Genomic DNA, 23,040 nt, shown 5'->3' with positions numbered 1-23,040 from the left:
TTTTAATTTTAAACTTAAAAATTAATTTCAAAATTTTAATTTTAAACTTAAAAAAAAATTAATTTCAAAATTTTAATTTTAAACTTAAAAATTAATTTCAAAATTTTAACTTAAAAAATTAATTTCAAAATTTTAATTTTAACTTAAAAATAATTTTCAAAATGTTAATTTTAAACTTAAAAATTAATTTCAAAATTTTAATTTTACCTTAAAAATTAATTTCAAAATTTTAATTTTAACTTAAAAATTAATTTCAAAATTTTAAATTTAAACTTAAAAATTATTTTAAACTTAAAAATTATTTTTCAAAACTTTAAACTTAAAGCTAATTTTAAACTTAAATAATGCATGCTCAAAAGACTAACTTTAAATCCTACTTACTGTAGGAAACCAAGTGGATTTTGGACAGTGGTTGCTCCAAACATATGACTGGAGCAAACAAGGTCAAATTGACCCAACCTTGTTTGTTAAATCATTAAATACAAACATATTTATTGCACAAATATACGTGGATGACATAATATTTGGCTCAACAAATTCAGAATTTTTAGAAGAATTTATTAATGTAATGGAAAAAGAATTTGAAATGAGCTTAGTGGGAAAACTAACCTATTTCTTAGGACTACAAATCAAACAGACAAATGAAGGAAACTATATTTCTCAACATAAATACACCAAAGAATTACTTAAAAAATTCGGAATGGAAAATACAAAAGAAATAAAAACACCGATGGCAGTAAACACAATCTTAGATAGTGACCCAAATGGAAAACCAATTGATTTAAAACATTATAGAAGTGCAATAGGTAGTCTACTGTACTTAACTGCAAGCCGACCTGATATTTTATTTGCAGTTAGTATGTGTGCTAGATACCAAACTTGTGCTAAGGAATCCCATTTGACACAGGTTAAAAGAATTTTTAGATATCTTAAAGGAACAACAAATGTAGGAATCTGGTATCCTAGGACAAATAATTAATTTTGAACTAATAGGGTATTCTGACTCAGATTATGCTGGATGCAAATTAGACCGCGAAAGCACAAGTGGTGGATGCCAATTATTAGGTTCATCACTTGTTAGCTGGTTTAGTAGAAAGCAACATTGTGTTGCTCTGTCTACAACTGAGTCAGAATACATAGCTATAGGCGAATGTGTTGCACAATTATTATGGATGATGCATACTCTAAAAGATTTCAACTTAAATATCACAAATGTAAAAGTATTAATTGATAATATAAGTTCAATTAACTTAACCAAGAATCCTGTGCATCATTCAAGAACCAAACATATTGAAATTAGACACCACTTCATCAGGGATCATGTTACTAAAGGCGATATTGAACTCAAGTACATTGAGTCCAAATCAAATTTAGCTGACATTTTCACAAAACCACTCCCTGAAAGTGAATTTAGCAACTTACGACGAAAATTAGGGATGTGCTCAATAGACTAGGATCCTTCAAAAAATACTTTCAAAATAGGTTTTATCAAATTATAGGTTAAACTTGTTTGTTTTCAAAACTTTCCATTTTTTAGATTTTCAAAAACAGTTTTGGCCTTAGACTAGTTTTACAACCTTAGAAAGCATGTACCCATAGGACTAGTTTTTGAGCATCTCACCAACACCTTAGGTTTACCTTGCTTGTGTTTGACAAACATAGAAAGGGGTGAGATGCATAGGCCAACTGTCTGGACTTAAGATGCTTATTTCAGTGCATCAGCATAAGTCTGGACGTTAAATACAATTCAGATATTAATCAGATTAAAGTTCATCAGTCAAGTCAAACACTGACTGGTTATAATTAACTTAATCTGACTAATCAAGTGAAAGCTACTATCTTCTGATAGTTAGTTAGTACCTAATTGGTTAGACAGCTGGTTAAAGATAAGTGTCAAGTTCAGGGGGAGAAATTAATGTGTGTTTGAAAAAGGTTTTTTTTACGTCTATGTTAAAATTAACTTATTTTTAAAACACCAGTTTTCAAAAAGTTAAATTTAACTAAGTTTAAATCCCACTTAATTTTTAAACCTGATTTTAAAAGTTGAATATTGCAAAGTTAAACTTATTCAGTTTTGTAACATATGCTTGAAAATTCAACTTTCCAAACTTAGCTTTTATCAAATTAGCCTTAAAACTTTATTTTGGCAAAAAAAAATTTTGAAAAATTATTCTTACTTGCTAAATTTTTTTTTATTTTGAAAAATTGAAGTTAAAAATTTACCTTGTTGAAAAGTAAATGTTATTTAAACATGCAAAGTAAATTTGAAAACCTGATTTGAAAATCTTTACACACTTATGAAACTTCATTAACTTTATACTTTTCAAAATTTAACTTGTCTCCCCCAAGTCAATTTGGCTATTTTCTTGGTGTTAAAAAATAAATCAAAGTATATTGCAAAATCTGATTACTTTTTGCAGTAACTCAACACTATAATTGTTTACCTTTGCTTATTTTTGATGAATGCCAAAGGGGGAGGAGGGTTAGGTGGTTAAGTTAGCTAAACCAATTTGAAAACACAAACTAACTTTAAAACCACATAAATGCATGATGTTTCTTGCATATGTTTTCACTAACTTAACCAGGTTGTCATTCCATTAAAAAGGGGGAGATTGTTGGTGCGGTTAGCACTAACGATTTAACCCAGGTTTTGATGAATGACAAATAGGTTAAGTTAGTCTTGTTGTTGTCTGACACTTTGATCGAGTGTGCAGGAGAAGTCACAGTCGGCAGGCTGACCGGATGTCGGCAAGAAGTCAGCGGTCGGGCCGACCGGACGCTTGCGAGAAGTCCAGCTAGGTCGACGGCTGGCCGGATAGTGGCGAGAAGTCCAAGCGGTCGACGGGCTGACCGGACGCTTGGCGAGAAGTCTAGACGGTCGACGGCTGACCGGACGTCTGGCGGGTAAGTGAGGTAAGTCACCGGAGGGGAGTGAGACGCGTTCCGGGAAGGGACATTAGGCGTCGATCGCTTAGGTCCATTCGGATGTCTAAGTCGAGATCGTGACTAGATTCCGTCTCGGAAAGACGGAATCTAAGTCATACTCTTTTTATCCATCTGTTAAACTTTAACTTGCTAACAATCTGTTTTACAGATACATATTTGCCTCGGACTAACTTTGTTTTGCGGGAAAAGGGAGTTTTCTGAAGATCCGGGCGCCAAGGCGAATTCTATCCAGCCGAGTCGTGCCACGTGGAGCATCATGGTTTGTGCAGCTACGTCACATTCCAGGCGCCTGGAACAGCATATAAAAGAAGCCCCGGACAGGAGCTTACAATCAATCGAGAACTCTTCTCTGCTGGTCTTCAAGTGTGACGTCAACAACGCTCCGACAAAAGTGCTCCTCCGGTTTTTATTTAATTTTCTTTGTCGGTATTGCTTTCTTGTCACTAGCATTTCCTGTACTTATTCTGTAATCATATTTCGACTTGTTAGTGATTGCCCAACGAAAGTGGTCAAGGACCACGGGCCTTCGAGTAGGAGTCGTCACAGGCTCCGAACGAAGTAAAAACATCTGTGTCTATTTTATTTTTCCGCTGCGTTTAAACTCTTATTTTTCGAATCGATATTCCCCCCCCCCCCCCCCCCCCGTCTATCGAATCTAACGGTCCTACAATTGTTTTTATTTATTGTTATGATTCCAGCCGCCTGTGGCTGAGGTATATGTGTTATGTAGAAGTTTCAGATTGTCCGCCGTACAGGGGAGATGCTGCCGAAATTTCTTCGGACAGGGACTCCTCTGGGGCGTGACAGTGAACTTCCCGTCGAGCAACTATACCGCTTGGCCCAGCAATAGAGCATGTGGACAGTGGGTTGCCGGCCGAGTGGCTATCCCGCTCGGCCCGACAACGGACAACACTTGGACAGTGGACTTCCAGCCGAGCGGCTATCCCACTCGGCGCGATAGCAAACAACACATGGATAGCAGAATTCCGATCGAGCGACTATTTCGCTCAGTCAAGCAACATACACAGCAGGATATCTTTGGACATCCTTATGAAAGCTAGTGCCGCTGACTGGCGGCATAGTCAGGCAAAAGATTATACGGTGGAAGCTTCCACTATCACTTCAGAGATATGCTTGGCCCGTTAAGGTACTGTGTCAGGAACACTTTATTGACATGTCTTTTCAAAGAAAGCTTTGATATGCGTGCTCACATTGGAGGTATGCGTTATAAAGGAGGGTCCAAGCATCTGTGGAGGTATGTGTTATATGTGATATTTACTTTTGTGCTATAGTTCTCATTGCTTCTGCTTCCTCTTGCTTCGTCGGAGACTGACTTGAGCATCAGAGGGCCATCACCGGGGAGCCCTTCCCTGGCTCAGCACTGACGCTACTTGTGTTACAAGTCTGAGCGATGTCTACCGGAGGTCAACAGAAGTGCCACATCCCCAGCATCCATCTATCATGCTGATCGGCTTAAGTGAGCTCACCTACAACCGAATGACAAACTACAACTGGCCGATCAGCGAGGATCAGTATTATCCCGATCTGAGACCACACAATGAGGAAGAAGATAGGAAGGGAATCTGCTCACACAATTATCTAGTCAATCGGACTTACAGCCTCATTCGACTAGACTTGAAGGGGAGCCTTATGATGCGGTGATGATGAGGGGCCTCACCTCGCTGCCACAGTGGACGTCAAACGAGGTCAACGCTTATCGGGCATCGGCTGGTTGGACGAAGCATGCCCCGACCGGGGAGAAGCATTCAAACACGGCGCTCAAGTGACGATGAGCATAAGTCGAGCCGAGCAGCTACCCCGCTCGGCTAGGCAGCAAGACCTGGCACCGACAGATTTCAACTTCGGTCGAGTGGCTACCCCGCTCGGTCTAGCAATAGACTCGACATAAGTCGAGCAAGCAGAAAGTGAACTTCCCGCCGAGCGGCTATCCCGCTTGGCCCAGCAATAGAGCATGTGAACAGTGGGTTGTCGGCCGAGCGGCTATCCCACTCGGCTCGACAACGGACAACACTTGGACAGTGGACTTCCAGTCGAGCGGCTATCCCGCTCGGCACGACAACAGACAACACATGGATAGTAGAATTCCGACCAAGTGGCTATTCCGCTCGGCCAACCAACAGACACAGTAGGATATCTTTTGACATCCTTTTGGGAGCTAGTGCTGCTGACAGGCGACATTGTTAGACAAAGGATAGTACGACGGAAGCTTCCACTATCACTTCAGAGATATGCTTGGCCCGTTAAGGTACTGTGTCACAGATACTTTATTGACACTTCTTTTCAGGAAAAGTTTTGAGATGTGTGCTCATCTTGGGAAGCATGCACGTGCGCTTCCGAAGCTCTATATAAAGGAGGTCCAAGCATCGGCGAAGGTATGTGTTACATGTGATATTTACTGTTGCGTTACAGTTCTCGTTATTTATTTTTCCTCTTGCTTCGTCGGAGGCTGACTTGAGCATCGGAGGGTCATCGCCGGGGACCCCTTCCCTGGCTTGGCACTGACGCTGCTTGTGTTGCAGGTCGGAGCGACGTCCACCGGTGGTCAACCAGAGCACCATATCCCCAGCATCCATCTCATCGATTTTCGGACAGGATCAATTTAGTTTATTAAAAAAAATCGATTTGGTTCGATCAAACAAATAACAATAGTATACAAGAAAGGAGTTGTTCTATAGTAATCTATATAGTAGAACATAATTACTAATGCTCATCAAACAAGATAATGGATGAATAGAGGAATCTCTTTAATTTTCTCTTTAAACGAATGGCCGCAGGCTATTACCAGAGCCTGAGTCATAACCTCAAAATAGTCGAGGTAGATGGAACACGAGCTATCTTCTTCCGTAGTAGTTACCATCAGGAGTCCCTCCACCGTAGCTGTGGATGCCGGCCTCCCAAGGCACCGAGTAATGAAGTTGGCTGGCAGAAGCAGAAGGAGTAATGGGGATTTCAATGACGACGGAGAAGAACTCCATAATGGCTACCAGCGCTGTGATCGGAAATAGGCCGAGCACCGTGTAGGTGTATCTACGAAAAGCTAGCAAGAGAAGATCAAGGTCGGCAGGGCACACGTGATTCGCGGCAATGTAAGATAACATTTGTTGCATCTGCTCCTCCCAAGTGGGGTGGTGGCTGATGTGGCAATAGGGCTGGGGATGGTGGAGTGAGCATGCTCGGCAGTGACGTGGTCAGAAGAAGAAATCGTCTGGCGGCAGAAGTGCGAGATCAATTGGGGCTCGATGTCTTGATCAGGCTGCCAGATGCGCATAACGACAGAGAAGAACTCCATAAAGACCAACTCCATGATTGGAAATCAGTAGGTGTATCTGCAAAAAGCTTGAGCGAGGAGGTCGAGGTTGGCAGGGCTCACGTGATTGGCCGCCACACGGAAGAATGATAAGCTGAAAAATTGAGTGTCACGAATGTACTTATCAAATTAACAAATGATATCCACTGAACCCCTTAATCTACACAATGATGTTGTAATAACGAGCCCATGATCGATCTCTCGAGGAACCAATGGTAGGATGTAATCTAAGATTGTATTTTATTCCCATTTTTGGGGTTTTTAACATGAAAATGGGGGTTTAAGCTTTGAATCTAAATCTAACAAATGAAAATCACAGCGAATAAGAAACTAATCTAATGTATAAATGAAATCTACCTAGGTGTCAACAATCAAACCATAATGCATTGTCACTCTACGTTGTGATTAAATCATTAACACACTTAAACTAAAAATGAAAAAACAAGACACAATTAAATCTGATCTAAAGCAAGAATTAAACCCTAACTTAAAACTAAACCACTTAATAATTAACTAAACATCAAACAAACTTAAACTAACTAGCATCAATGAAATTATAACTACAAAACATGAATTAAACTTCAACAAGACAAAGAAATGCTAGATTACTTAATAAGAACATAACAAACATCAAAGGAAATGTGTTCTAGCTACAAAACAGTAACAAACTGAAATAAAATGATAACCATTCCAATCTCACAATCAAGCCAACAATCTTCATACTCTTGCCGTCACACAAGAGGTCGGAGATGAGAACGCCCAGCTCCGGTCATCAGTGGAGAACCTCAGCGGTGTATCAGCTCCAGGAATGCTCAGCAACACCGACGGAATGCCTTCGGTAAGCTGGAAACAACCCTAATCTAATCAAGTGCCAAAAATCTGGAAATCTGCAAACCTTCAACTCTGAATCTGAAATGGAAGCCACGGATGATGGATGATTGTCGGAAGAAGCTCAGGAACACGGGAGGAACGCCGCCAATGCTCTCTGATGGGAAGCGCAACCTCAGATTGGAGGAACGCCGCCAAATCTGAGATGGAACAAGGGATTGCCGAGAGCCAAATTCCACCGGAGGGAATGCCCTCCGATGGCTCCAGATGATCGGGATGAAGCTGCCGTGAAACTCTCCACCGAGGTTGAAGCTTGAGAGGATGATCGGAGAAAGGAAAGGGGTCGGAACTCTTTGGAGATGCGCCGCGGGATGCGAACAGCGTGCGAAGGAGTCGACGAAGAGAAAGGGCACTGTAGCTTCTGTTTTAAATCTGACCCAGATCTGAACGGACGGTTGTGATTGATTTGGACTTGATCAACGGTGGAAAGTCACTTAAAATCTGATCCGAAGGTGTTGATCTTGATCAAGGGTCTAGATCTACTCTCCCTTAGGCTGGATTGACCAGATTTTCACTGGATGGTTCAGATCCATCCAATCATTGATGAACGGTCCATAATGCTCCGCAGCTTGATCTTCTTGTTTAAACTCCGATTCGAGTACAACTTCGGTTCGAATAGATCCAAAACCAAGATCCTTTGATGCCTACAAAATAAGAATCAAATATTAGCATCAAATAACATAAAAATAAGATAATTTGCAATTAAGTCCAAAATTGATACAATGCATAAAATGTGATGTAACCATGATTTAAACCTATGAAATCAACATCAAACCATGTATATATGAATCAAAATAATACAGTAAAATCATGGTTATCAAAGAACATCCACTCCGTTTGCTCCTCCCAGGCGGGTCGATGGCTGGGGGATGGTGAAGTGGGCGTACTCAACAGTGATGTGTTCGGAAGAAGAAACTGTTTAGTGGCAGAAGTGCGAGATCAATTGCGGCTGTTGTTGACAGTTCTAAGCATGAAAAATAGTAAACATGAAAACTGTAAACACTTACAGCAATCTCCCGCAGATCTGCAATCCACGCTGGTAAGACTTGCTGACGGAAGAACAATCACTGAATCAGAAAGCTCTTCATAGTTCACAAACCAAATCCCTCTTGTGAGATTGGACAAACCAATCTTGAATGTTCTTTTATCCTCTTACAATCTTGTGCACATGGACGAACCTTGCACAGTGACCTTTCAGATATGGGACGAACCCTTTCTCTCCCATCCCCCCTTTTTTTTCTTTTGCTTGGACGCATATATATATTGAGGAAGATGACTCTTCCTCCATTAATGGAGGAAATGAATGGGCTAGAAGATGAAGGGGAAGGGGTGCCCTTTCATCTTCCAACATCTCACACTTGTCCAAGTCAATCCATAAAGGTCATCTTGTCACAAAGACCATGTAAGTAAGTCACTTAGACTATATTGTAATCAAGTCACAAAGACTAGAGGAAAACATTAATTAGTCACAAAGACCAAATAAATACTAGTTAGTCACAAAGACCAAATAAGAACGTTCAATTCATACTTTAAGGAAAATGGTTTGTGCGATAGCAAGCACACTGAGCAATTATTGCTAAGAAGATTGTTACACCTTGCATAGATACTCTCAGAGCGATCAATGCTAACAAAGTTGTTACACTTTACTTAGCTGCTCTATAAAATGAATTAGAGACACTCTCGTAATGGCACATAGCCTCTCTTCTGACGGAACATATCTGTTATCCAGAAAACATGCAATCTCCCAGTGGCACACAGCCATTATCTTGGAGATTTCCATGTCTTGCTTTTTACCCAGATTAAATAATCTTCATTTACATCAATATGAACATCTCTAATCCCTTACAATGACCATTATGTCAAGAGCATGTTCTATATTCAATATTCACATTCATTTCTATACATAACAGAAATGGGTCGACTAGTGAATAACATCGAAAGATGTAACTCTATTTAATCTTCCTTTTTAGCTAGAATTTATTTATTTCAATCAATCGCTTTCCTAGTTCTGTTCCATAAATCGAATCATTAATAGTCATAGGATATATGCTAAAGTAGCAAACATTGATTAAAACTTCAAGTAAACATCTAAATAGTCACTAAGGGCAAAAACTGAGATTAACTTATAATCTCAAAGGTCTCACATAATAGAGAAACAGGGATCCATTCTCCTACTATCCTTCTTGTCGCTATAGCACATGTGGTATGAATCACATACTACGATATTATTCTCTTTACAAAAAAAAGAACGCATGTTGTTCTAAAATTTTAACATCATACAGATTTCTATCTAGACATACCTAATGTATAATCCTGAATTCAACATATGAATTCCAATCTGGCTTTCAACAGGTTTATTAATGGTGGGTTCATTTACTTCTATCATTACATAAATGATCTCATCTTGACACAATTATCAAGGTGACCTTAACTTATAGGTATATCTCTATTCACAACTACATAAGTTGTCCTATAAGTAACAGTCTTACCTCTATTTATACTCAATAAATAGAGATGATTGTCCATGTGAGTGGGCCAATCTCAACCTGTTAACATGCTCATCGAGACTTTAATCCAAAATATAACAACTTATACACTGAATAGATCATGATATTTTTCAACGTGTTACATTTTACGAAGTCACAAAGACTTCCCATTCTTTGAAATGACTCGTTAGTCAATGGCTTAGTATAAGGATCTGCAAGCATAGTACGTGTGGGAATATACTCAATAATTATCATTTTCCTGTCTACAATATCCCTTATAAAATTATACTTAATTCTATATGCGCCTTTGCTGTGATATTTGGGATCCTCAGCTTGACCGTTATAGTACACTATAACAGGACTCCCACTATTCTCAGCAATCTTCAAATGCTTCAGGAACCTTTTTCAACCAGACAGATTGTTGCACAACTGATGCACAAGCCACACAACTTCCATTGTCGACAAGGCTACACAAGCCTACTTCTTGCTATTCCATGAGATGACACCATCATTTAGCAAGAAGGTATAGCCTGATGTGGACTTTCTGTCATCAAGGTCTCCTTCCCAATCTGCATTTGTGTAACCACTCAGGCTCATCTTAGATCCTTGAAAAATAGATACATAATCTGTTATCCTTTTGATGTATTTAATTATCCTCTTCATCGCTTTCCAATGTATCGATCATGGGTTTAACTGGAAACGACTAACTAAGCCAAAACCATAGCTTATATCAAGATAAGTACATAACGTAGTGTACATTAAACTACCAATAGAACTGGCATGTGATTTTTTTTCTTCATTTCAGCTATTTCCTCAGGCGACTTGGGATTCATACTTTTGCTCAAAATAGTACCTTTCACTACATGTGTCTGTTTAATATTGTAATTTGACATATTGAAGTGTTGTAGCATCTTAATGATATAAGCTTCTTGAGATAAACCCAAAAGCCTTTTAGAACGATCTCTAATAATCTTCACTCTTAAAATGTACTCTGCTTCTTCCATGTCTATTATGTCAAATTGTGATGAAATCCAGGATTTGACTTATATCACACACTTTATGTCACTTCCAGCTATTAGCATATCATCAACATATAATAATAAAATAACAAACTTTCCTTTTTTCCTTTCTTAGGTAAATATAATTATCCTCATTGATCATTTCGAAACTAAAAGACAAAATGACTTCATTAAATCTCATGTTCTATTGTCTTAATGCTTGCTTTTGTTGGTGCAGCGGGGCCGGCAAAAGGGGAGGGGTGAATTGCCTGCAAACAAAAAGTACCCTCCTCAAACTTTCAACTCTAAAATAATAGCAACAATAAAAAAACTAAATCAATTAATAGAAAAGCAGGAAGAAAGACTCAGTAGTTGACTTGGTTACAACCAAGAAGGTTGTTAATCCAAGGTGGTGGAATAACGCACTATCAATCTCCTTCTCTAAAGGCGGAGAAGCCTTTTACACACTAAAAGCTCTTACAAGTTGCTAGGAATTGAATACTTAGTTGAATAAATTATTTCCTAGCTCCAGGAGCCTTTATATAGCTCCTGGAAATCTTATCTCGAGCCTTAAGTGCGCCTCCAATGAGGTTGAGGGCGCCTCCAGCCGAGGTGAGCGGATAAAACTTTATCTGCGGTCAAACGGTCGAGTTGACCAGGCTGAAGGCGCCTTTAACACTATTGAAGGCACCTTCAATGTTGAGTGTGCCTTCATCAGTGTTGAGAGTGCCTTCATCAGTGTTGAAGGCACCTTCAATGTTTAGGGTGCCTTCAACACTGTTGAGGGCGCCTCCAATGACTTCTTCAGCTCCTTTTGACTTGTTCTCTTCTTCTGAGGCTCCGATTGCATGGGTAATTGTGGCCAACAGAAATAGGGCTCACTCGAACCCAATTTCTAGCCTTCTCCTCGAGTAGGCTTCCGACTCGACTTCTCATCCCTCGAATGTCGTGCATATTCTTCTCATCCATCGGTGTACTCTTCCGCAGCTCTCTCGTCTCGGGCGCATTGAGCCCGTCGGCTCCCTTCCTGTGTCGTCCTTCTCGCTAGTTACGTCTTCCGCTCGACTTCCTACGCTCCTAAGCTCCTGCACACTTAGGCACATGGATCAGATAACAAACATGACCCAACCTAACTTGGTTGATCATATCAAAACAACCACGGGGCCCAACAATCTCCCCCTTTTTTATGTGCATCAACCCAAGTTCAAGTTAGGAAAAAACAGACAAGTAATTTAAAGAAATTACTAAACTAACATTTTAAGCAAAAAGGTTGCAATAAAAGAATTTGCGACACTAAGTAAAATTTTAAAAAAAATTAAAAAATATTAACTCCCCTAAAACTCTCCCTAAACTTGTATCTATCTCTCCCCCTTTGATCACATCAAAAAAATGGGGTAATAATTTTCAAGTTTTAAAATAAATCATTTTAAAAAAGTTTTATTAAGTTTTTGCAAACACAAATATTTTGGAAAATTAGAAAAAAAATTTAAGCAGGAAAATTTTCTAAATAAAAGGAAAATTCTAACTTAGGCAATTTTTAAAAAAAAATTTGAGCAATTTCCAAAAAAAATTATTTAAAGCATTTTCTAATTTCTATTTTTATGTTTTATCAGTAAGTTAATTAAATATTTTATTTCAATATTTTGGCTTCTAGGCAGTGGCGAGACACTAGGCCTTCTTGGTTATTGGAGCAACAACCACTTTCTTAGACAAAGCCTCAAAAGAAATTAATTGTTTAATTTATCTTGCTGAAAGCACTAACTTAGAAAATTTTAATCTAGAAAGGTTTTTGGAATCCAGTATAGGTTCTGTCCTACTAGATTAATCAAAAACTTAGGGGGTACATAACTTTTAGGAACTTTTCTAAGTTGTCCTTGATGTTTTCTAATATACCAATTCAATTTTTCATAAATTCTAAGTTTTGATTTTGGAAATTTATTTAAGCATGCATTATTTTTCAATTTTTCAATTTCTCATTTTCTGATTTTAGATTATCGTACATCTCAAGAGGACATGCCTTTGCTAAGTTTAATTTTAACATATCATTTTCCTTTTCTAATTTAACTAAATCTTTTGTAAGCACTTTAATAAACTGAAAGGACTACTTGGGAGTTAAAGAACGTACCTTACTTACCTCTATTTTTTATGCTCCCCCTTCATTGCAGCTTTCTTCTTCTGATGATCCTCCCCCTTCATCTATGCTCATCTTCGAGCTGATTTCTTCGAAAAGATGGTTGACCATCAGTGCTAATCCCGAGAAGGCTTCGACTTCTGATTCCGAGGATGATGATTCATCCCATGTAGCTTTCAAACTCTTGCGCTTCGAGGACGTCAGCTTTTGAGACTTCTCCATGTCCATTTTCTTCAGTCTTGGGCAGTCATCCTTGATGTGCCCTTCCTCGTTGAAGTTGTAGCAACGAATCATCCTTTTGCTGCATTGATGCCTTTTTGACTGCGATCTAAATTTATTAGTTTTAATAAATTTATTTAACTTTCTTACCAATAGAACCGCTTCAGACTCGTCGATCAACACTTCAGAGGTGGGATCGTCCTTTTCGGCTTGTAGGGCAATATTGAGATTTAGCTTCTCTACTTGTTTAGGCTCTGCAATTCGAGATTCATGAAGTTCAAATGTAGAAAATAAATTTTCTAAAGTACTTACCTCAAGGTTCTTAGAGATGTAGTATGCATCTACTAAGGACGCTCATTCTGGAGACCTTGGGAAGGCGTTGAGCGTGTATCGGATCGAGTCTCGGTTTGTTACCCATTCTCCGAGGTTATTTAGTTAAGTTATCAACTCTTTGATTCTCACTTGGAGTTGCGCTACCTTCTCATCGTTGTTCATCTGGAGATTCATCAACTGAGTCCGGAGGATGTCCCACCTTGCTAACTTCGCTTCTAAAGTGCCTTCGTGAAGCTCTAGGAATTTTTCCTAGAGGTCTTTGGCGGAGTCGTAGCTTCCGATCCGACTTACCTCCTGGGGCGGCAGAATGTTAAGCAGGTGAAATTCTGCCTTTCCGTTGGCCATGAAATCGGCTTACTCCTTCTTCGTCCACTGATACTCTTCTTTGTCTTTTAGAGCTGTAAAACCAAATTTCATAGTTAGAAGAATGTCAAAATCTGTTTTAAAAAAATGCCTCCATTCTTTGTCTCCATGTAGCAAAGTCTCCTTCGAATTTTGGGAGATGAATGTTTGTTCCGGCCATCGTCTTGATCTTGATGCTTCGGTCGACGGTCAGTCTTTCTTAGGCAGTCTGGCTCTGATACCACTTGTTGGTGCAGCGGGGCCGGCAAGAGGGGAGGGGTGAATTGCCTATTAACAAAAAGTACCCTCCTCAAACTTTCAACTCTAAAATAATAGCAACAATAAAAAAACTAAACCAAATAATAAAAAAGCTGGAAGAAAGACTCAACAGTTGACTTAGTTACGACCAAGAAGGTTGTTAATCCAAGGCGGTGGAATAGTGCACTATCAATCTCCTTCTCTGAAGGCTGATAAGCCTTTTACACACTAAAAGCTCTTACAAGTTGTTAGGAATTGAATACTTAGTTGAATGAATTATTTCCTAGCTCTAGGGGCCTTTATATAGCTCCTGGAAATCTTATCTCGAGCCTTGAGGATGCCTCCAACGAGATTGAGGGCACCTCCAGCCGAGGTGAGCGGATAAAACTTTATCCACGCGTAAACGGTCGAGTTAACCAGGCTGAAGGCGGCTTCAACACTATTGAAGGCGCCTTCAATGTTGAGGGCATCTTCATCAGTGTTGAAGGCGCCTTCAACATTTAGGACGCCTTCAACACTGTTGAGGGCGCCTCCAATGGCTTCTGCAGCTGCTTTTGACTTGTTCTCTTCTTCCGAGGCTCCGATTGCATGGGTGATTGCGGCCAACCGAAATAGGGCTCACCCGAACCTAATTTTTGACCTTCTCCTCGAGTAGGCTTCCGACCCGGCTTCTCGTTCTTCGAACGCCGCGCACGTTCTTCTCATCCACCGGTTTACTCTTCCGCAGCTCTCTCATCCTTCGGACGCACCGAGCCCGTCAGCTCCCTTCCCGTGCGTCCTTTTCGCTAGCTGCATCTTCCGCTCGACTTCCTGCGCTCCTAAACACCTGCATACTTAGACACAGCGATCAGATAACAAACAGGACGTAACCTAACTTGGTTGATCACATCAAAACAACCACGGGGTCCAACAGCTTTAGCCCATATATAGACTTCCTAAGTCTACATACTCTATTCTCTTGGCCTTAAGCGACATAACCTTCTGGTTGTACCATATAGATTTCTTCGTCAAGATTACCATTAAGGAAAACCATTTTTACATCCATCTAATATAATTCCATGTTAAATTGTGTTACTATAGCTAGGATGACATGTATTGACACAAACTGGGAGAATCCTCATCATCAACTGTTCGAGATTCCTCATCATCAACTGGGAGAATCATCAATGCCTTATTCTCAATATCAAACCTTCTCCGAGGAATAATTTGATGACTACTTCTTCGTAGGTTAGACTATTGAGAAACTAACTCATTCAGTGGTAAATTATTCCCACTATGTTGACTAGATTCATGCATCTCCTGATTTGTTGATAAAGGAACATTATCCTCCTCCTCTATCTCATATAAAAGATTTGCCTTATCAACTTCACCTCGTGTTGGGAACTCAGTTTCAAGAAAAGTAGCATCTCTTGACTATATTTCAGAGATGGCTCTATCTTGTCGCTCACCAATAAAAACATAACCCTTAGAAGTCTCAGAATACCTTATAAAGATACACTTCTTACCTCTGTGTCCTAATTTTCTATGTTCGTGAGTCTTATCATGAACGTAGGTAGCTGACCCCCAAGGTCTCAGATTACTTAAATCTAACTTTTTGTCTGTCCAACGTTCATGTGGGGTAGATAAAACTGACTTTGAAGGCACTTTGTTAAGTATATAGGTCGCAACTAATAATGCATCTTCCCAATAAGAGATTGGCAAATTAGCCTGCGCCATTATAGACCTAACCATTTCAAGAAGAGTCCTATTTCTTCTTTCAGCAACCTCATTTTGCTATGGAGTTCCAGGGATAGTTAGCTATTTAATAATCTCTTTCTCATTACATATTGTCTTGAACTGATCAAACAAATATTCATCTCCACGGTCAGTGCGCAAGTTTTTAACCTTACGTTCCAATTGATTCTCAACTTCGTTCAAGTAATGAATAAAGCAATCTAATGCTTTATATTTGTGAGAAATCAAATACACATGACCAAAACATGTGAAGTCATCAATAAATGTAATGAAATAAGAATTTCCATTTCTAGCCTTCATATTTATTGGACCACAAATATCCGAATGAATTAATTGCAATGGTGATTATATTCAGCCCTAATAGCCTTGCTAAATGGTTTCCGAGTTGCCTTTCCAGCAAGACAATGCTCACATATAGACAAGTATCTTAGCATGAGTGCCTAAAAGACCCTCTTTAGCTAATCTATTCATTCGTTTTTGTCCTATATGTCCTAATCTAGCATGCCAAATTTCATCATTAACATCAGCATTACTAGTAAGAGCAATATTTGAAAAACAACCATCATTATTATTTGGTTCTACATCAAGAACCATAAAACCATTTGCTACATAACCTTGCCCAATTAAGACAGAGTTAATTCAAAGTTCCATACAATGGCTATAAAAATTTACACAATAACCTAAATCAAGAAGACAAACGATGAAAACCAGATTCCGTAGAATCTCAGGAGCATACAGGACATCATGTAGAAGCAAGGTACACCCACCACGTAGGTTGAGCTTGCAAGTGCCAATTCCTTTTACTTCAATTATTGCATTATTTCCTACATATATCCATTTATTGCCAGCTAGTACCCGTCAGTACTCTATAAATGTAACTCACTCCGAAGCTACATGGTTGGTTTCTTCCGAATCTATAATCCACAAAAGATAAGAATCAGCTAACAACACTGAACTAACAACAAAATGCTCAAGAAAAGAAGACACACTTGCATTGTTTCAATCTGGTCTTCTTTCCTTTCTTCTTGATTGGGTCTTGTCCCACAACAGCAACTTCTTTCTTCTTTCCCTTCCCCTTCTTGAACCATTTCTTTTTGTTGGATCCAGATGATCCAACAGAACCAATAGCCACATAATCTAGTCCAAAAATCCTTGTGGATTCAACTCTCTCCACCTCCAATTCTACATGGCGTGAGATGTCAATGAAAGTCTTAATACTCTCACTGTGAGTTAGGGTTTGTTTCATGGTCTCTCAAGAATCTAGAAGAGAACGAATAACTGCTTGAACCTGTTGTTCATCAGTCAATTCATGACCAGCAGTTTTAAGCTCCTGAATCATGTTCGACATCTCCCTGAGATGTTGAACAATTGAAAGATTCGGACGCTTAATGTAGCTGTCAAACTTAATCATTAGCTATCGAAGCTTGCTCAGACTTCCTCCATTGTACTTTTTTCTAAGGGCTACCTAGACAGCATGAGCTGATGGTAATGGCTCATACTCAAATACCAGGTCATCCATCATTGAACTAATCAATATTCCCTTAGTAATGGAGTCCTTCCTTTTTCATGCCCTATAGGCATTGAGATCTCGTCTGTTCTGTGTAGTGGGATCTACAGGTCTTCCATAACCTATTTTATAGCTTCAAGAACTTCTTTTTCCTCAAGAACATATTATATCTTGAGTTACCAGATTTTGTAGTTATCCTAATATAAGTTATGATGTTCTTATTTGTCATAATCTTACATAAATAAACATATTATTTAGTATTTAGTGCAATTCATATGCATGTAATTTATGATTAACTCAATATTAATTTGAATTAGTTTACAAAATCAAGTGAAAACTACGTTTCCACTCATGATTTGTATGGTCCAATCAAATCAACATTGATCAATACTATTACATACATCCCAACAAATGAACTAATCATCGTTCTATCATGATTTCTCTAATTAAATGAAATAATCATTTAATAAAATGAACTAATCATTTTTTATGTATCATTAAGTAATCAGCATATGAATGAACATATCATTCATATAAACATGTCGCATATGTTAACATATAACAAATGGACATGAACTAAATGGACTATTATTGTTCATATATAATGACAGCAACAATAACAGAACTCTTACAAACGAGATAGGTTGACACCACTCCCACTTAGACAGACACTAGTGCAGTGGCCAACATAATCCCCTTCAATCTGGACTCATTTGAGGCTATCTCAGATAGAACAATTTCAAGATTTTTAATTTGATCTATCATTGAAATTTCTTCAGAATCCTCTTTAGATTCTTCAGGATCCTCCTCTAGATCCTTCTCAAATTCTTCAAGATCTTTCTCTAGGAACTCATGGTGAAGTAGCTCCACACACAATTTTGCATATAAGGTTCTCCCTTCGGAAAGCCTCCATATCTGGTGTGCTACCACTTTAGGATTCTTCGGCAGTGAACGAATCAACACCTAGATCCTATAATTATCCAGGATTAGAAACTCTTCTTATTCAAGTTTCCAGGATTGGTAATCATCCATGCCAACTTTAAATTGAAATTAAATAAGTTAGTACAAAAACAACTAAACAATACAAAACCAGCTTTATTTAATTTATATAGGCATGGAACCAACATTATTAATCAAGAAAAACAAATCTTCTCGATTTACAGGAGTCTCAATCGACTGATCCATTTGATCGATTGATTGGGAATCTAGATCTTGAGCTCTGTCCAATGCCCTCATTAGAACTAATCTAACTGGACTGGGATTTCTTACCTATGTTCTGTTGATCTAAGCCCATTTAAGTCAATTTCAGACATATTGATCAAACTCAGATCCATTTGATCAATCCAATGCTTATTGGATTAAGTCTAACCCATTAGAACAAATCTAATCATTTTGGTTAAACTAACTTATGTAATCAAAATCATCCCAATTAATTCAATAATAAACCAAACTGGTTAAACCAACGAATGATTTAAGCTCGATCTAGGTATTATTGAATTAAACTGGTCTGATTAAACCAACCAATGATTTGAATCAAATCTAGGATCAAGCTGGTATAGTTCAATTTTCAATTAATCGAACTTTGATGAATCAATTTCAACTGATTAAATAGTGAGCAATCGGTTCACGCATGATTAGCATAATATACTGTTCATGAATGAAATCTTAATCAATTAAAACAATCGTTTTCAAACAGTGTTGATGGATGAACAGTAATTCATACTATTCATTTTCATTTAATAAATTATATCAATTGATTAAAAAACTATTTAAATCGATTACTCCAATCGATTACACAGATTCACTGTGCTTCGTTAGTTTAATCAATTGCACGGCTTCTTCTCTTCTCTGTCACGATCGCGACACTCTCTTCTTCTGCCACAATGAATGCGACTGTCATTACCTTCTATTGTCAGCCTCTCGACGTGGTCGCCGGCACTCTCTGGCCATGGAAGCCGATAGCCAACAACTTCTCGAGGCTCGACAACTACGATATATCGCAACCCAGTCGCGATCTTGCCTAGCGACGGCGACAAAGAGATTTTCATTTCGACGAAGAGATTATTTCATGCTTAGGCATCGCTCTGATACCATTGTTGACAGTTCTAAGCATAAAAAATAGTAAACACAAAAACTGTAAACACTTACAACAATCTCCCGCAGATCTGCAATCGGCGCCGGTATGACTTGCTGATGGAAAAACGATCACAGAATCGAAAAGCTCTTCATGGTTTACAAACCAAACCCCTCTTGTGAGTTGGACAAACCAATCTTGAATGTTCTTCTATCCTCTTATAATCTTGTGCACATGGACGAACCTTGCACAGTGACATTTCCGATATGGGACAAACCCTTTCTCAACCTTGCACACAGCAAGTATCATCCCCTTTTTTATTTCTTTTGCTTGGATGCATATATATATTGAGGAAGATGACTCTTCCTCTTCCTCTATTATTGGAGAAAATGAATGGGCTAGAAGATGAAGGGGAAGGGGTGCCCTTTCATCTTCCAACATTGCCCTTTCATCTTCTAACAGTTGTATCTCTTGATCAAGCTACGAGAGGCGTGCCACCACTCGCGCATTAATGAGAAGAGTGACATCGGCTGTGTCTGCTGCCCAATCAGGAATCTCCCTCAATGAGACGGATGTGTCTGAGTTGATCCTCCTGGCTAAAGGATCCATGAAGAAGAAGAAGAGAAGAGATGGTTTAAGGGAATCTGTGAAAAAATAGCGATGATGTGCATTGTGTTAGCAGACGGCCTTGTTTAAGTTATATAGAATCCTTATATCAGGCTAGTGAGATCAAATGAAATCAGTTCAATCTGTTGGATCCTTACCGTGGAGGTCGGAGTAGAATCCGATCGAGTGCAACTCTACGACGACGGAACAACACTTGGACAGTCGACTTCTAGCCGAGCGGCTATCTCGCTCGGCGCGATAGCAAACAGCACATGGATAGCAGAATTTCGGTCGAGTGGCTATTCCACTCGGCCAAGCAATAGACATAGCAGGATATCTTTTGACATCCTTTTGGGAGCTAGTGTCGCTAACAGACGGTATGGTCAGACAGAGGATCGTATGGCAGAAGCTTCCACTTTCACTTCAGAGATATGTTCGGCTCGTTAAGGTACTGTGTCAAGGATACTTTATTGACACATCTTTTCAGGGAAAGCTTTGAGATGCGTGCTCACCTTAGGAAGCGTGCACGCGCGCTTCCAAAGCTCTATATAAAGGGAGTCTAAGTATCAGCAAAGGTATGCATTACATGTGATATTTACTGTTGCGCTACAGTTCTCGTTGTTTCTTCTTCCTCTGCTTCACCGGAGACTGACTTGAGCATCGGAGGGCCATCGCCGGGACCCCTTCCCTGGCTCGGCACTGACGCTGCTTGTGTTGCAGGTAGGAGCGACGTCCATCGGAGGTCAACAAGAGCATCATATCCCTTGCATCCATCTCATCAACTTTCGGACAGGATCAATTTAGTTTATTAAAAAAATCGATTTGGTTCGATCAAACAAATAACAATAGTATACAAGAAAGGAGTTGTTCTATAGTAATCTACAGTAGAACATAATTGAACAATAGTATACAAGAAAGGTGTTGGCCATTTTCATGTCACGTGGCACATCAAATTAATTAAGATTAGGAACTCAACTAAACTAAATGAAACACGTGTAGTAAGGAGTCCCAAGTCGTATTTTTCCAAGGATGACTAGTAAGTGTGTGAGGATTTTAAAATTGATTCCAATCAAAATCTAATTCAACTAGGTCAATAATAGCATCAAAGAAAGTTCATTTTCATCCTATCACGTTACATTCAAAATCTTATTGCAATTCCAAGAACCGAACCTAACATTCCATCACCATCACATTCAAAGTTAAAACTCAACTCAATCACCAAATCTTCTATACTCAATCACAATTAACAATTAACCTCAAGAGCGCAAACATAATGATATTGAACAGAGACAACAATCGATTCAAAATTTCAATCAACTTTAACAATCAATATTCAACAACATAATGTGAATTAGAGATAATAACCGGAAACTCAAGTAGCATTTAACATGTAAGCAAGATCACAGTAACAATGATTGATTATAAAGAACTCGGAATTAATAACTGAATAACAAAATCCTATAACTAGCAGTAACTATAAACAGAATAAATTGCAAGGGTTTAACAGGGATGGAATTTGGAAGCAAGAAATCAAAATTTGTAATGCAAAAACTTAAACAGAAATGAAATATCAATGGAAGGATTCAGATCTGAAGATCTGAACTAATTCAAGCACGATTCGAAAATAGAAATGAAGAAAATAAAACCTAACATTCCTTAAACCAAAACACGGATCAAAAACTCCTCAAATCTGCTGTAAAACAGTGATGCCATCGGAAACCTCCCCTCAAGCATCCAACAACGATCACCAAGCTTCCAACTATTATCAGAAGGTTCTCACAGCTGTTGGAAACCTCCCCTCAAGCTCACATCTATCTGATAATTCCACCAGCCAAAGAATAGAGCTCAAGTTCTGGAAATCGCAAACCAGATCGTATGGCCAAATCGACCCAAGTTAGCTGCGGAATGGAGATCGGAAATGGATCAGAAACCTCCCCTCAAGCTCTGGTGGATGCGAATTCGCTGAACGAAAACCTCCCCTCATAGGAATATGGCGATGGAATAGAATTGAAATCGCGGCTGAGAAACCTCCCTCGGCTGCTCTCTGTTCACCGGAAGATGGACGCCGGAAGCTTAAGATCGCCGTCGTCGAAGAAATTTTAGTCTCAGATCTGGAATTCGGGAATGGAGTCTCGACGTTGCGGAGAAGAAGAGAAGAAGACACTGTAGTCGCGAAAACGCCGAGCCAAAGTGTACACTGTAGCTTCTCAACGTTTTAAACAACTTCAGTTCTGTTCGGACGGCTGAGGATTCTCGGCGCTTGATCAACGGTGGAAAACATCTCAGATCTGGATCAAAAGATACTGATTTTCATCTATGGTCCAGATCTACTCCTCATTAGGTTGGATGAGCCAGATCTTCAACGGATGGCCCATATCTGCTTGATCTTCAATGGATGGTCCAAAACACTTCAAGGCTTGATCGCTTCGTTTAGCCCTAGATTTAAGCCCAAGTGTGGCCTGATCTGATCGGATCCATGACCCTTTTGATGCCTACAAAATCATAATCAAATATTAGCATCAAATACCATGAAAATAAGCTAATTTGCAATTAGGTCCAAGATAAAATGAAATTATGAAATATGGAGTAAATATGACTTTAAGCTATGAAAATATCATTAAAAACATGTATTATGAATCAAGATAATATAGCCAAAATCATGGTTATCAAATCCCCCACACTTAATCTTGGACGTCCCGTTCAAGTCAAGAAAAAACTAAAAATCATCTCCATAGTAATTCCCTAGCAATATCTAGAAAATAGTAAAAGGTAATTAACTAAGGTTATCTTGAAGATCACAAACAATCATGAATACAATCCAAACAATAATCAGTAGATATGGTAGTTTCAATCCAATTGAAAAATTAAGCAAGTTGCAATCTCACAAAGTATTCACCTATTCTAGCCCTCACACTCAAAAATGCCTTTTAGTGGAGCTCACTCAATGTGACTCACAACATTTCACTACCATAAGCTTTCTTATTTTCTAATTCTCCACCACTACAAACATAGCATACATGAATCAAAAAGATTTTATCATGAAGAATTGAAATGGAATCAAAAAGAACAATGAATATGAATGAGATAGGCAAAAGAAAAGAATTCAATGAAGTATATGAGAAGATAAGAGTATTGGAGGAATATACTTGATGAGTTGACCAATTTGATGTAAAAAGAGATGAATACCATT

Source organism: Zingiber officinale, chromosome 11B (genome assembly GCF_018446385.1).
Source record: "Zingiber officinale cultivar Zhangliang chromosome 11B, Zo_v1.1, whole genome shotgun sequence".
Classification (NCBI taxonomy): domain Eukaryota; kingdom Viridiplantae; phylum Streptophyta; class Magnoliopsida; order Zingiberales; family Zingiberaceae; genus Zingiber; species Zingiber officinale.
This window is presented reverse-complemented; position numbering follows the sequence as displayed.